This window comes from Myxine glutinosa, unplaced genomic scaffold (genome assembly GCF_964187855.1).
Source record: "Myxine glutinosa unplaced genomic scaffold, kmMyxGlut1.1 SCAFFOLD_602, whole genome shotgun sequence".
Classification (NCBI taxonomy): domain Eukaryota; kingdom Metazoa; phylum Chordata; class Myxini; order Myxiniformes; family Myxinidae; genus Myxine; species Myxine glutinosa.
The window spans coordinates 134,725-150,600 of NW_027616698.1; the positions used below are offsets into that span (position 1 = coordinate 134,725).

The 15,876-nt window shown below is 45.7% G+C and overlaps 1 pseudogene across 1 annotated transcript in view; it reads right to left on the bottom strand.

Annotated features, from left to right (window-relative positions):
• The window catches only part of LOC137439305 (lariat debranching enzyme-like), a 95,634-nt pseudogene that overhangs the window by 64,154 nt on the left and 15,604 nt on the right, over positions 1 to 15,876 (bottom strand). Inside the window, exons 9-12 of the transcript XR_013621552.1 lie at positions 15,728 to 15,852; positions 6,326 to 6,544; positions 5,179 to 5,360; positions 170 to 400 (exon numbers count right to left, since the gene is read on the bottom strand). The product of XR_013621552.1 is annotated as a lariat debranching enzyme-like (transcript). The remainder of the gene's footprint in view (positions 1 to 169; positions 401 to 5,178; positions 5,361 to 6,325; positions 6,545 to 15,727; positions 15,853 to 15,876) is intronic.

Consider the following 15,876-nt stretch of genomic DNA (forward strand, 5'->3'; position numbering starts at 1 on the left):
GGACAAGATATTATCATGTTCGGGCGCATTCCTGACTCATTTACAAACTCGGCTTTCACAGAGTTTGCATGTAAAATGTATCTGCTTTGTTACCAGGTTAATTAATAAGTTACCAGTGCCAATTAATAAGTTACACTGAGTTACACTTCCACAACACCAACACGCTTACCCCCAGAGCCCCCAGAACTCTTGGTCTGATCCGGTTCCTCGGACTCCATGGAGTCCTCGGTCTCGCCCAAATCGCGCGAGACAGGACTGCAGCACGAGCTAAAGGCATTGCCGGACTGGACTGAATCGTCGAGGAAAGAGGACGGGGCTGTGCTGAGGAAAGAGCTGAAAACCTTAGATGGGGTGGAATTGTGCAAAGGCACAGGGCTTGGCAGGATGTTCAAAGCAGAATCTGAGATGAGTTGCAAGAGAAGAAAGAAAATGAAATTCGAATCAATACTGAATGCACCCAAATACAAATACAGTATACATGTATGTGTATATATATACCATACACAGATCAACCCCCCCCCCCCCCAACTTGATGAGGCAGCAAGGCACAGATCAAGTCCCACCACAGCGGTTGCTCTATGACCCGCTAGCAACGTGTTGCCTGCCACGCGAACACATAGTCTCTGCCCTGCTGATAAATTAGTCAGGAATATTAAAATCAATCGAAAAAGTGGCATTGAAGAGATGGACATCTCTGCTTTCGTGTCTGTGACCATGGAGCTTTAATCTCAGTCTGCAAAGACTTCAGTACCACGTGGATGCCTCCTAATTTTGAGGTGATGTGTTGGTATAATTTATGCACATGACGTCAGTGTCATGTCATAAGGTCAGTGTGCATATATACACATACATATATACATACAGTCACGTGAGAAAGTAAGTACACCCCATGTAAAGTTTTGACTTTTTCAACATATTTCAACATACAGCTATTTTATCTTCATTTCAACAATATTGATAGATAAAGGTGATATAATATAACAAATATCATGAAACATTTACATTTTGTAGTCCATTGTATAATTTAAATAAACATAAATGCAAATTTCGCATGTGGAAAAAGTAAGTACACCCTTGGCTCTAATAGGTGGTATTGCCCCCTTTGGCAGAAACAACCTCAAGTCGGCGTTTCTTATAACTGTCTACCAGTCTCTGACATCGACTGGGAGAAATTTTTGCCCACTCCTCCATGCAGAATTCTTTCAGCTGTGCGATGTTTGAGGGGTTTCTTGCATGCACAGCTCGTTTCAAATCCCCCCACATCTCGATGGGATTTAGATCCGGGCTTTGACTTGGCCATTCCAGAACCCTCCATTTCTTTCTTTTCAGCTATTCGTTGGTGGATTTACTGGTATGTTTAGGGTCATTGTCATGTTGCAAGGGTCCACCTTCAGTTGAGCTTCAACTCTCCGGCAGATGGCCTCACATTATCCTCAAGCACCTTCTGGTACAATGAAGAATTCATAGTGGATTATATGATGGTGAGCTGCCCAGGCCCTGATGCAGCAAAGCTGCCCCAAACCATAATATTTCCACCACCATGCTTCACAGTTGGTATCAGGTTCTTGTGGTCAAATGCTGTCTTTGGTTTTCGCCAAACATGTCTTCTGGTAATGTGGCCAAATAACTCTACCTTTGACTCATCTGTCCTGAGCATATTGTTCCAGAAGTGCTGGTCTTTGCCTAAGTGTTCATTGGCAAACTTTAATCTTGCCTTGATGTTCTTTCTGGACAGCAAAGGTTTCCTCCTGGCACACCTCTCATGCAGATCAAATTTGTGCAGCCTCTTTCTAATGGTAGACTCGTGCACTTTGACATCAACAGTGGCAAGAGCTACCTGGGGGCCCGTGATGACATTCTGGGGTTCTTCGAGACTTCTTTCAGCATCTTTCGGTCTGCTCTTGCTGGGGCGGCCTGGCCTGAACAAGTTTGCAGTTGTTTGGAATCTTCTCCACTTGTAGATGATTTTCCGGACAGTCGAATGATTGATTTCAAATTGTTTGGAGATCTTTTTAAATCCCTTCCCAGACTCGTAGGCATCTATAACCTTCTTTCTGAAGGCCTCAGAGAGCTCTTTTGATCGAGGCATGGTGACGCCGCACACTTCAACAACAAAGAGCAAACCAAACTAAATGTCTGAGGTTTAAATAAGACAGCTACCTCCAAGATCCTCCCCAACAATGTTCTAATCTTTTGCACCCGAGTTGGTGCACCTGATTCTAATTTTAGGTATTTGAAGTAGTGATAAATGTAGGGGTGTACTTACTTTTTCCACATGCGAAATTTGCATTTATGTTTATTTAAATTATATAATGGACTACAAAATGTAAATGTTTCATGATGTTTGTTATATTATATCACCTTTATCTGTCAATATTGTTGAAATGAAGATCAAATAGCTGTATGTTGAAATATGTTGAAAAAGTCAAAACTTTACATGGGGTGGACTTACTTTTTCACGTGACTGTATACACGTATGCATTGTCTGTCCTGTGTTGTCGCTGAACTACTCCCTCAAACTTTTGTGAAATCGTAACAAACTTCCGGTATGCACCTACCTCTCCCATGTGTATGTCCCAAGGGGGATGTTTTTAAGTTCATAATTTTTTTTTAACTTAAATCTTCAACTTCAATTGTTTATAAAAATGTAAAATCACGAATATTACAAATACATGTACAAAACAAATGTATTACGATTGGTGTCAGCAAACTAACACAGCTACTCACATGCAGCTCGTCTCTATAGCGACGTCTGATTGGGTGTTTTGAATTGCACAGTGGAAGTTGGTAATTACGTGGAGGTGAGGTAATTTTAATAACGGGGCTGTGAGGTGTTTTTAATAATTTGGCGTTTATATGTTGGTGAGGCGTTTTGAATCATGTGGCATGTACATGGTTGTGTGAGGTGTTTTGAATTACGTGCTGGTGAGGTCAAGTATTTAACATACTTATGGTCATATTTAATGTACGTCAATGCAGTGTCTGTCACGTCCTGTCACATAACTGAACTATTCGCTCAAACTCTTGCGAAATTTTCCCAAACATCCAGTCTGCATGTACCCCTCCCATGTGCAAGTGCTAAGCAGTTACTCATGAAATTTTTTTGAAGGTGATGTCATGGCAACTTCAATTGCTTATAAAAATGTAATAACATGAATATTACAAATACATTTCTGCAAAAGAAATGTTTGTATTATTGGTGTAAATCATAGCACAGCAACTCACGTGCAGTCGTTATACAACACAACAACAACAGGCATTTTAAGGCCATTTTCCCTGCAAAAGCGGGGGATAGCCTTGCGGTCCCCATGACAATCTTCTCCATTTTGCCCTATTTTCTGCATCTCCCCTTGTTAACCCCCTTGCCCGCATTTCTTCTTCGACCTTCTTTAGCCAAGTCTTTCTCAGTCTTCCCCATCCTCTACTTCCTTCTACATTCATTTCCATCACTCTTCTCAACCAGTCACTTTCATCCTTCCTCAACACATGACCAAACCATCTAAACCTGTTCCTCTTCACAGCATCAATCACAGGCTCTATTCCCAACATCTTTCTCAATTCATCATTTGTCTTCTTCTCTCTCAGCGATACCCCGCACACCCACCAAACCATTCGCATTTCCACCCTTTCCAGCCTTCGTTGCTGCTCTACGTTCATTACCCATGTCTCGTTCCATAAATCATAACACTTCTCACACATGCAGCATACACCTTTCCCTTCAGCTTCAACGACACTCCCCTCCTCATCAGCACGCCACTCAGTTCCCGAAACTTCTTCCATGCACATCTCACTCTAGCAACCGTTGCCGAGTCAGATCCACCTTCTCCATTCAGCATGTCTCCGAGGTAGCAAAATGTTTTCACACCTTCCAGCTTCACGCCGTCTCCAAGATCCAACTCAACATTTCCTCAGCTCCCTCTGTGCACACCTTACATTTGAATGTAGCTGCCACACTGGTTAATGACCCTCTCAAACCACTACATTTTTGATGAACCCACTCAGCGCACATTGGACATTGAATGAAATTCACTCCGACACACTTCCTGCACACAGCACACGGCCACTTCCCAGTTCTTTCCACCTCACCACATGCTTTACCACTTGCAATCACCTTCGTCTTTCCGATATTCACCTTCAGACCTTTTGTCTCCATACATTCCTTCCACTTGTTCATCTTCTCCTTCAGTCCATCCATACTTTCTGCAATCAACACCAGATCATCTGCATACAACAACTCCCACGGTAAACCCTCGTTTACGGTCTGAGCCAGCACCTCCATCACAGCTACAAATAGTAGTGGACTTAGTACCGACCCCTGATGCACTCCCACATTCACCTCAAACTCACCACTGTTCCCGTGCTTCGTCCTTACAGCTGTGCGCGCTCTTTTGTACATTGCCATCACTACTCTGATCAACCATTCCTCCACTCCTAACTTCCTCATTGCCCATGTCACTACTTCACGTGCAACCCAATCGAATGCTTCTCCAGATCAACAAACCCAAGAAACAACTTCTTCCTCTTCTCCATATACTTCTCCTGCAACTGCCTCACAATAAAAAGCACGTCTGTCGTTCCTCTTCCTGGCATAAATCCAAACTGCATTTCATCAATCTTCACTCAGTCGTTATCCTCAGTTAAAACAAGGCCGTCTCTATGGCGACGTGTGATGAGGCATTTTGAATTGCACAGCGGGAGTGTGTAATTTTGATCGCTCAATGGTGAAGAATCACTAAAATTCTCAGTTCCACATCTGGATCTTCATCAAAATCTAATAATTTCGTCTTTGTCACACACCCAACCTCTCTACCAAATTCCGTCCGAATCCGTCAACGCCAAATTCACAATGTCACACCAAATTCCGTCACAACGTTGAGATATCTTGTTCAGACAGACAAACAAACAAGCCGGGGTGAAAATATAACCTCCATCCTCTTTCGGTGGCGGAGGTAATGAAGCAACTCATGGCATGTTTACTCCAAAAATGCGGTACCTTTGAAACAAAGTTTGGTGGGGATACATTCCAATTGGATAAGAGGGGAGTTATGTAATAAGCGGCTTGGAATTGCTGTGTATTTCTCAGTTTGATAAGTTTGGCTTTTGTTTCAAATGAGTCGAGGAGAGGCGAGGAGATGAGATAAGCATTGACATCACAAAGTGCTCGCCGAATCAGCTTACCACTCGTGTCAGCGAGACAAATGCCGTCAATTTCATCATCGGCGGCCCTTTCATCTCCGTCAACATCATCATCGTCCAGCAGGATCTCATCGGGGTTCAAAGAAGAATTCCCTGATAGGTCAGCACTGCTGAAGTTTACAATGAGGGACGAATTGGATGCTTCAGCAAGTCCATGGCCAGCCCTGCATGGAAATGCACACATGGAACCAACATTTCTACAATGGATGATAAATTACGGCAAATGGAATACAACACCATGTTTACCAATAAAAGGTAATGGAGAGAAAAATTGCACAAACAAAAAAAAAAAATCTTTAATTTTACATGATCTAATGCTAGAAATAAACGCATATGCACGCAGACATGCACGCACACACACGCGCACACACACACACACACACACACACACACACACACACACACACACACACACACACACACACACACACACACACACACACACACACACACACACACACACACACACGACAAAGCCGGGAATTCCCAGGGCATTGTGGTTACGAGCGATGCCACAACAATGGCACAACATTTCTCAACACGCTAAGAGCAGGGAATTCCCCAAGGAGGAATCCCTCCTCCCCATGGATTGTCCGTGCTCGTATTCTTTTATAATGCTGAGGGTTAAGCAAGGAAGCGGCAGGTACCATTTTGAAAGTGTTTGGTAGTACTGGGCCGGGGTTTGAACCTCCAACCTCCCAGACGATTGGTCTAACAATTACACCACGAGTCTGGCTTTGTAAATGGAATTCAGTTTTAATGCAAATTAAAATTTCGACGCAATTCAGTTTAATGCTTTAACAGTTTTAATGCTCTTCCACGAGCCTCGATCTTGTATACAAAATAAATAAATAAGAAGAAGAAGAAATAAAAAATGCAATTCATTGCTAAAATAAACCCGAGGTTACACAGAGATTCTAACATCCGGGCACCTTCACACAACTGCCTGCTTTTGTCAAAATAAACTGTCGTAGCTTTCACGCTTCCAAGTAACGAAGACAAATGAAGAGCTATTGATGCAAACGCATTGAATAAATGTGAAAAGGCCTCATATTGTCTGCACCAGTCTGCTTTAACACAATGATCACTGAAGGTAGCAGTGCCAGCCCAAAGTCACCACCGGGCTCACCGAGCTGCTGCCAAGATGAACACATCTGTAAGTCCCAGGCGGCGACAATAGGTGGCCGTCTGTGGGCTGGGTACAGGAACAGGTGGCTTAACCTTCCCCCCTACAATATTCTTCGGGGAGTAGAATGGAACCGTGGGTGAGAAACTGGTTGGAACAGCAAGATCACCGCTCAGGAGGTCACGAACACGGGACAGGTCATCAGCACAAAGCTTCACAACGCTATGGGCGACAGAAAGCACCATCATCACCACCAAAACAATTTCAGATAACAGAAATTATCTTGTGAACCAAAACAAAATATTGCTACTGATGTGTCTCAGGTGTAATTGGTTTTTAGTTTATACTAGTTATTTCCATAGTACATGTTCAGCATAAGTGTACGTAACATGTGTATGCCAGGCAGTGTCAAATTTGTTTTTCTTAAGTTTCCTTCACCTTCCCTCCCAGACAGCTCATATCTACAAAACGATATACCCACCTTTGTGTTTATATGGTTTTCCCCATTGTGAGGTGTTGGTATGTTTTCCTTAAATAAATAATGGCAGTGCAAGATTCCACATGGCCTGGACACAGTGAAAAACTGGTATTTGTGGCGCAAGGCAGCCACCCGGATAGAGGCACCGAGAACCATGTACGTCCCCGTAGCAGGTGTACGTCCCCGTAGCAGGTGTACATCCCCGTAGCAGGCATGGGCCCTGATCATAGAGCACCACAACTGGGACGACCCGATGGCTACAATACTGGTGTCAGCGAGATATGGACCGAAGGTATGAGAAATCGCACCTCAGGAGAAATTGCTGAGCGCGATTGGCACTACAAATTAATTGCGATGAGCGATCAAAGTGGCTCGAACCAGGGGGCCCACTGGACTGATGCCACTATAGCCTCGGCCAAAATGCAAGCAGAGGGGTCGTTATCGAGTGCTGTGGTGTTGCCCCCACTACCCAGTAGCCCCATAGACTCCAATAGCTATCCCGGTGCCTCCAACTGAATCAGCAGTGGGGGGTAACAGGCCGGCATTACTGCAGCAGCAGGGCGATAGCCAGGAAGTGATGGCCAATGTTAACAGCTGATGGCTGCCATGGAAGCAGCCCAAGTCGAGAGGACGGAAGAAATCAAGGCCAACCATGAGGAATGGCGGAAGCCTGGCAGATGTGCGTAGTTCATAGCAAGGACTGACAGATTAGGAATAGCATCGGAACGGGAGTTAGAGGGAAAGAAAAGAATGGGAGCGCCAGTTGGGGATCTAGTAGCCAGAGCCAGGAGGTCAAGAGGAGAGTTAGAACAGGCCATGGCAGATGAGGTCAGTGGACGTACTTAGGTGGAGATGTCTGCGGCATGTGCGACTCTGCACGTGCAGGGATCCATGCCGGAGAAACATGATTGCGGGCGGCGTCCGGCAATGGACACCAGGTATGTGGATAAATGGTGTGAATGGGGAACAGGGGTCCAGATAACATGAGTTTGGACAGGGACGCTTCCCAAGGTGCATGTAGATGTGAAGGAGCCCAGCACATGAACTACCCGAAGCCGCAGCGAAGGTCTGTGTGGTCCATTGAATGGCCGGTTTACAAACTATGCTTTTCGGTGCACATCGACCTTTCTTGCCGAGAGATTGAAACCACATGGCCTGTGCATACTGGGCCAGCTGTTGCAGAGGGAAAGTGTGCATGTGCATGTACGTGGTGAGCGACAAATGCGGGGCACCTGTGCAAGGTGAAAAAAATGGAGGAACGCAGATGGGAGAGCCACCTCTGGCGACAGACTGTATAGCAGCAGTTTTAGAGTGGCTTCCCGAGGGATTAACAAGCACAGCTCCAGCTCAGGGTGAACCGAGGGCCGCATGTGGGAGCATGCATGCCCCTGGAGTGTAGTTGGAATTTAACTTGCATGCTCACTCCATGGTTTATGGAAAGCTTAGAGTACAAAAAGGAAATGGCACCATGTTAGCCCCAGTAAGCCTTGGAGAGAAGGATGGGGCTGAAAGGTAAATCGGAGAAAGGGAAGGATCCCCCACGAGCCCTGCAGAAATGGAGGGGGAAGCGAAAAGATAAATTTGCATGGTCCCCCCATGAGTATTGGCAAGAAGGTGGAGGAACCATAACTGTCAGGGATGGGCCACGTAGGGACCCCTAGGTGAGTGCACAGCAGCCCGTGCAACGTGCATGGAGGACCATGCAGAGAGCTTAGCGAAAGTGGGCATGGTGACCGCAAGGCATGGGGTCCCGTAGCAAGGGCGTTGGGCGTGGAGGCCGAGGACGAGTTCTCTCAGGATTTAGATGACGACACAAATCGACGGGGTTTCAAATAATTAGCCCATTGCCCTTGCAGCGGAAAACTGGGGTTTCCAATCACTTCTGTGTCTGCCTGTGAACATATGTGTCTGGCTGTCCATCTGTCTGTCCAGGCCATAACGTTTTTACCATTTTTTGGTAAAAAAAAGAAAAAAAGAAGCTTTTATCAAATTGTCACCAGTGTTATTATGAGAAAAAGCGTTACGCCTAGGTCCCCCGTCGGTGAAGTGATGTGAGTTGACAAAGTTTAAGACGCAGAAAACATGCTATGATATGATATTTCGCTCACAAGGTTCAGACCTACATGGAGGTGGCTATATTGGATTTTGACATGGCCACCCAATTTTCAATAGCCTTCTTCCTTATGCCTAGATGCACCCACACACCAGATTAGAAGTTGGTACTTCGCTTATTTTTCAAGATATTCTGCTCACAAGGTTCAGACATACATGGCGGTGGCCATATTGGATTTGACGTGGCGATCCAATTTTCAATAGCATTCTTCCTTGCGCCTAGATACACCCAAACACCAGATTAGAAGTTGGTGCTTTGCTTATTTTTCAAGATATTACGCTCACAAGGTTCAGACATATATATGGTGGCGGCCATCTTGGATTTTGAAGTGGCGACCCAATTTACAATAGCATTCTTCCTCATGCCGAGATACACCCACACACCAAATTAGAAGTTGGTACTTCGCTTATTTTTCAAGATATTCATCTCACAAGGTTCAGACATACATGGCGGTGGCCATCTTGGATTTTGACGTGGCGACCCAATTTTCAATGGCCTTCTTCCTTATGCCGAGATACACCCACACACCAAATTAGAAGTTGGTACTTCGCTTATTTTTCAAGATATTTCGCTCACAAGGTTCAGACATATATATGGTGGCGGCCATCTTGGATTTTGACGTGGCGACGCAATTTTCAATGGCCTTCTTGCTTATGCCGAGATACACCCACACACCAAATTAGAAGTTGGTACTTCGCTTATTTTTCAAGATATTCATCTCACAAGGTTCAGACATACATGGCGGTGGCCATCTTGGATTTTGACGTGGCGACCCAATAGATACACCCACACACCAGATTAGACGTTGGTACTTCGCTTATTGTTCGAGATATTTCGCTCACAAGTTTCAGACATATATATGGTGGCGGCCATCTTGGATTTTGACGTGGCGACCCAATTTTCAATCGCGTTTTTTTTCTTTGTATACAGGATCGAGGCTCGTGAAAGAGCTAACATTAATCACACAAAAAAATCAAACAGACACATAAAACATATAATAAAGGGAGCGGGAGACAAGATGGGGAGAGAGGGGGAAGCACACAAACACTACATTTGAGAGCAGGGACATCGAGAGATCTGTGTGAGGGAGAGGGCTTGGGGGGAGGAGGTGTGGGAAGGGGGGGGGGCGTTCGTACTTATGCAGAGATACACCCACACCCCGGATTAGAAGTTGGTACTTCGCTTATTTTTCAAGATATTCATCTCACAAGGTTCAGACATACATGGCGGCGGCCATCTTGGATTTTGACGTGGCGACCCAATTTTCAATCGCGTTCTTCCTTATGCCTAGATACACCCACACACCAGATTAGAAGTTGGCACTTCGCTTATTTTTCAAGATATGCAGGTTACAAGGTTCAGACATACATGGCATCAGACATACATGGCGGTGGCCATCTTGGATTTTGACGTGGCGACCCAATTTTAAACAGCGTTCTTGCGTGTGCCTAGATACACCCACACACCAGATTAGAAGTTGGTACTTCGCTTATTTTTCAAGATATTTCACTCACAAGTTTCAGACATATATATGGTGGCGGCCATCTTGGATTTTGACGTGGCGACCCAATTTTCAATAGCATTCTTCCTTTTGCCGAGATACACCCACACACCAAATTAGAAGTTGGTACTTCGCTTATTTTTCAAGATATTCATCTCACAAGGTTCAGACATACATGGCTGGGCCATCTTGGATTTTGACGTGGCGACCCAATTTTCAATAGCGTCCTTCCTTATGCCTAGATACACCCAAACACCAGATTAGAAGTTGGTACTTCGCTTATTTTTCAAGATATTCATCTCACAAGGTTCAGACATACATGGTGGCATCCATCTTGGATTTTGACGTGGCGACCCAATTTTCAATAGCGTCCTTCCTTATGCCTAGATACACCCACACACCAGATTAGAAGTTGGTACTTCGCTTATTTTTCAAGATATGCAGGTTACAAGGTTCAGACATACATGGCGGCGGCCATCTTGGATTTTGACGTGGCGACCCAATTTTAAACAGCGTTCTTGCTTGTGCCTAGATACCCCCCCTCCCCCCCAATTAGAAGTTGGTACTTCGCTTATTTTTTAAAATATTTCACTCACAAGGTTCAGACATATATATGGTGGCGGCCATCTTGGATTTTGACGTGGAGACCCAATTTTCAACAGCGTTCTTTCTTATGCCGAGATACACCCACACACCAAATTAGACGTTGGTACTTTGCTTATTTTTCAAGATATTCATCTCACAATGTTCAGACATACATGGCGGCGGCCATCTTGGATTTTGACGTGGCAACCCAATTTTCAAGAGCGTTCTTCCTTATGCCTAGATACATCCACACACCAGATTAGAAGTTGGTACTTCGCTTATTTTTCAAGATATGCAGGTTACAAGGTTCAGACATACATGGCATCAGACATACATGGCGGCGGCCATCTTGGATTTTGACGTGGGTTGCACCCACACACCAAATTCGAATGCGGTCCATCGCTTACGCACGCACGCACACACGCCCGCCCGCACGGATGGACGGACGGACACACGGACGGAGGGGAAAGCGATAGTCCCCCTTTCGCTCCGCTGAGCGACGGGGGACAATATGGAGAAGACAAATTAATAATTTAGTCAAAAGGTCAGCATCACATAAAATTGCCAATATTCATCCAATTGACCTGAAATTGTAATAATTTCACATGATTGGTTCACGAATCAAAAGCTAGAAGCAGATTGTTCTTTTTTAGATGAAAAGGTCAAAAGTCAAGGCTGCATAAAAATCGTCAGTTTATTTTATTTTTAGCCGTTTTCGTTTTGTTTAGTATACGAAGAAAGAAGAAGAAGCATAAATACAAAGCGCATGCGGATGGGCTTTGTATTTTTCCGAGGATTTATACTTTCATTTTTAATTGGTTGACAGGATACAGTAGATGCCTTCCTCTTCTCATCCTGACAAGATTATGAATGGGTGAGGAGTTGATAAGGTGAATGTGAATGAGGTACGTGGACCTAAAATGTTTAGGAATAAATATTGGACGAATGGTGTATTGAGTTGGATCTTGGAGACGGCGTGAAGCTGGAAAGTGTGAAAACATTTTGCTACCTAGGAGACATGCTGAATGGAGAAGGTGGATCATACTGAGTGGAAGTTTCGGGAACTGAGTGGCGTGCTGACGAGGAGGGGAGTGTCGTTGAAGCTGAAGGGAAAGGTGTATGCTGCATGTGTGAGAAGTGTTATGATTTATGGGAGCGAGACATGGGTAACGAAGGCTGGAAAGGGTGGAAATGCGAATGGTTCGACGGATGTGCGGAGTATCGTTGAGAGAGAGGAAGACAAATGATGAATTGCGAAAGATGATGGGAATAGAGCCTGTGATGGATGCTGTGAAGAGGATCAGGTTGAGATGGTTTGGTCATGTGTTGAGGAAGGATGAAAGTGACTGGTTGAGAAGAGTGATGGAAATGAATGTAGAAGGAAGTAGAGGACGGGGAAGACTGAGAAAGACTGGCTAAACATGGTTGATGAAGAAATGCGGGCAAGGGGGTTAACAAGGAGAGATGCAGAAAATAGGGCAAGATGGAGAAGATCGTCATGGGGACCGCAAGGCTAACGCCCGCTCTAGCAGGGAAAATGGCCTTTAAAATGCATGTTGTTGTTGTTGATGGTGTAAATAGGGTGTGAATCATGAAGAAGAAGCACACCGCTGTGGAGAGGGAATCCCCATTTAAAATGGGTGTAGGGGATTCAGCTGGTTTGAAACGTGGATGCTGTTCCGTTATTGGTGCTGGAATAAGTAAAGTTTTGTTTATTGGGTGCAATAATTCGTTGACAGGCTGGGGGTGTGGCTCATTGAGTGTAGGTATTTGGGGAGGGGCATCTTGGGTGCTCAGTGTGCACTGGGTCCAGAGGGGCGACCCAGAAATTTGTGAAGTGGGCCCAAACACCGAAGAGAGCGCTGGAGGTGCCACGGGCTAGAAAGGGAACTTGCGAGAGCCAGAGAGAACTCTCCAGAACTCGGAGTGGAGCAGGTAGCTCGGAAATGGCCCCAGCAGCCCAGGGATGACACATTTGGGAAGCAGGCAGAAGCCTGCAGAGAGAGCCATAAGAGAGATATTGTGCTTTGGCAAAGAAAATAAAATTTTAGAGCCAGGCACGCACGCACTTGTTAGGGCACCAGCACGTGGGATGGCGGGTCAATTGGTTACATTGAACCACAGTAAAGTGGGTTTAAAGTAAAATGAAAAAGTGTTTTTGCAAAAGTTACGTCAGTTGGAGATGCTTCCCCTTCGTATCATTGTAAATGTTAGACTACCATTTGGACTACCAAGCCACCGAGACAAACTGAGTGGGTAATTTTTTTTTGTGATGACCCATTGCATTCCAAATTGTTAGTGCAGGGCTCGCTCCGCTAGCGATCCAGGTAAGGCCATGCCACTTCATCATGTTATAGTCACGACACGTGCCTTGATCTTCTCTTGGAAGATAGATTAGTTTGACGGAATTAGCGGGCCCGGGAGGGATATATTAGCCAAGAGCGGTTTAGAGAGGATGGAGTTCGAGATAGGATAGAGGGAATAGCTGGGCAGCTCGGGTAGAGTAGGTTGGGGCATAAGCCAGCCATCCTATCTGCTGCAATCACATGATCTTACCATCACGTCATTCATCTGCCGGTTCACGACATCTACTGGCCACTCACTTGACTTGCCACTTCAACAACACTACCTTCCTGTAAGCCATGCCATCTGCCAGGTCGTGCTGCTCACCTGCTGTGGCACCTGCTGCCACTTATCTGCTGCATCATTTTGCTGGGCCTTAAAAGCCAGAAGACAAAACTCGTTTCAAGGCCAAATGCCTTTTATTTCTTGTTGAGCCACAAGTGCCGTTTGCTTGCTCGTGTTGGGCTACATGGGCCAAAGACACCACCAGTAGAAAAATCACATGGGCCCTTGCTAATCCTCAAGTTATGGAGAGGCTGCTTGGGCCAGGGACAGGCCTTGTGGTCAGTCACCAAGGACACTTGAAGTGCCGGACAAAAGACCTCAATAGACAGCGCCAGGGTGTGTAGTTATCTCCGTAGTATAGTTTAGTCATCTCTGCAGTGAATGTAACAGAATAAGTGTGAAGTGAAATCAAGTGTCACAAAAGTATTACTTTTGTATATTTTTGTTTGACTCTATTTTGGCAACTATGGAAATGAAGGTTTCTTTGAATTGAATTGAAAACTAATTCATCGTGATATTAGATATTCAGTGTTTTATGTGATATATAGATGATGTCCACCCTCCCTAATGTGTGAGTCCCAAAAAAAAAAACTGCAATCATTTTGAGCCTGTTTTATGTTCTTTTAAGCGAAAGACCAGGCCTTTAGGCACAGGTTTGGATGGGAGAAGTCAGCTCGACAGCTGTAGCCGTTGTTGTGCACCAGACCACCAGGGTGAAAGGTCAGGATGGGGCATCATGCCCCCATGGCCCAATGATGAACGAAAGGGGAGGGGAGGGATGCAACAAGTCATGGGTGACGGAGGCCGGAGCTATAAAGGTGGGTGCGCCGAGAGGCAGCAGAGCAGAAGCCTGGATTCAATTGCGTAATTCGCTTGAGCTGCCATTCCAGAGCATGCCCAGACAGCCAGAGGCATGCCCTCTCCTCTCGAGCCGGAACAACCGGGACACAGTGACTCGTTCCCAGCAGAGCAGCCGGAATCTGTAACTTTCAACCATTCTGCCTGGTTCTACCGGCCATCGCCCGGTATTTGTCGTCTCCAGAATCCCTCTGCCTTTCTATTGTATAAATGATTGGGCCCCAAAAGGCTTAAGTTATTGTGGATCTTCTGTTCATCGTTGCTTCGTGGGCACGTATCAGTAAGGGTTAAGGGGTTTCTTGGTGATTCAGTGGAATTGCTACTTTTGTATTTCCTTCCACCACGCGGCACGCACCATTATCACTACAATTAAATATACCTGATCGAAGGGTGAATTTGAGCCGTGGTGATCGCCCTTCCAATTAGGAAAGTCCATTGTTGATCAATGGTGTTGATCCATGGTGTTGGCTTAGTGGTTAGGGTGCCGGCTCGGGATCCTAGGATCCTGGGTTCGAATCCCGGCCGATCGCTGAATTAACGCCAGGGGGGTTGACTCAGTCTGTCATCCTCCTGAGGTCGGCAAATTGGGTACCAGCTTGCTGGGATGAATGATCCCGGTGTGTACCCCGGTTTAGAATAGGTACACCGTATCCCTGCGCATCGTAAGAGCGTGACCAAGGGTTGGCGTCAGGAAGGGCATCCGGCCATAAAAACATTGCCTCAAACAGGGAACCATGATTGTCATGGGGCCCGCAAGGCTAAGCCCCGCTCTAGCGGGGAAAAATGGCCTCAAAACGCTCATTCATTCATTCATTGTTGATCAATTGTGAATGGCAACAAACGCCATGCATCCACACGGTGCCGTGCTCCTCACCAGCTCAGCCTTTAGAGGCGAAGTGCGTGGCACAAATTAGCATAACGTATCGGCCGACTTGGAGGTCCCATCAGTAAGGTATCATGATCCGGTTCGGGGTCTTTGACTCAGCTGGCAGTTACGGCTGCTGTGGACAGTCCACTGGGATTCGCACCAGGTGACCCGACAGCTACAACAATAATATTCTCGTTGAAATTCAGGGACACCGTTAAAAAAACAAAAAAAAACACCATCCTCCAAAGCACGACAAATTCAATTACTGCCCAGGGAAAGATGAGCAAAACTGAATGTCACCGAGGAAGGGGTTCCTTGATGAATGTGTACAGTAATGAAAAAAATTAGCAAATTAGTGCGGGGGTCATGCTAACCTGTCTGGTGGTAACTGGTTGCGTGGAGAGGCACAGGTCAGATGGTCCGTGGCTTGCATGATCGCCAGCCACTCATCATATTCCAGCTTGGGAGGGGAGTTCCACGAGAGTCCCAGTTCCAGAACCTAATCCGGATGGGTTTAAGGATA